Here is a 1,026-nt window from a genome sequence, read left to right on the forward strand (position 1 = left end):
ATTCCCATCCCTTTATCCTCTTTTGTTCCTCCTTTTATTAAATTAAAAAAATTTTTTTTTCAAGGTAGTGTCTCACTCTGGCCCAGGCTGACCTGGAATTCACTATGTGCTATCAGAGTGGTCTTGAACTCATGGCAATCCTTCAACCTCTACCTCCTGAGTGCTGGGATTAAAGGCATGTGCCACCAGGCTTGGCTGTCCCTCCTTTTTTAAAAATATGGAATGCTTCACAAATTTGCATGTCATCTTTGCACAAGGGCCATGCTGATCTCTGCATCATTACAATTTTAGTATATGTGCTGCTGAAGTGAGCACTTTTGTCCCCTTTCTCCTACCCCTACCACCTAACTTTTTTTTTTGTTTTTTTGAGGTAGGGTCTCACTGTAGCCCAGGCTGACCTGGAATTCATTCTATAGTCTCAGGATGACTTCAGACTCATGGTGATCTCCTACCTCTGCCTCCTGGGATTGAAGGCATGTGCCACCACGCCCAGCAACATGTAACTTTTGATATTTAAAATTTTATTTATTTGTAAGGAGAGAGAGAGAGAGAGAGAGAGAGAGAGAATGGACATGTCAGGGCTTCCTTCCACTGCAAATAAACTCCAGATGCATGCACAATTTTGAACATCTAGCTTTACACTGAATACCGGGGAATTGAACCTGGGCTGCTAGGCTTTGCAAATCAGCTCCTTATAAACAATGAACCACATCCCCAGTACCTTTGTTTTTTCAACACAGAATTTTGCTGTAGGCCAGGCTGACCTGGAATTCACTATGTAGTCTCACGGTGGCCTTGAACTCAGTGATATCCTCCTACCTCTGCCTCCCGAGTGCTGAGATTAAAGGCATACCCCACCATGCCCGGCAAGCCCCTAACTTGATATTTAAAAAACAGCTTTCTGATGGGAGGAAAAGATGATGACGTCAAAATAAGAGACTGAGAGGGGTAAGGGGTATGATGGAGAGCAGAGTTTCAACAGGAAAAGTCAGGGGAGGAAGGGAATTACCATGGGTTATTGTCTAC

At 43.8% G+C, this 1,026-nt stretch overlaps 1 non-coding gene across 1 annotated transcript; it reads right to left on the minus strand.

Annotated features, from left to right (window-relative positions):
- Positions 1-211: 211 nt before the first annotated feature.
- On the minus strand, positions 212-315 carry LOC123460431. The gene has a single exon (XR_006636995.1). It is a non-coding gene; the product is annotated as a U6 spliceosomal RNA (small nuclear RNA).
- Positions 316-1,026: the final 711 nt, after the last annotated feature.

Source organism: Jaculus jaculus, chromosome 4 (assembly GCF_020740685.1).
Source record: "Jaculus jaculus isolate mJacJac1 chromosome 4, mJacJac1.mat.Y.cur, whole genome shotgun sequence".
Classification (NCBI taxonomy): domain Eukaryota; kingdom Metazoa; phylum Chordata; class Mammalia; order Rodentia; family Dipodidae; genus Jaculus; species Jaculus jaculus.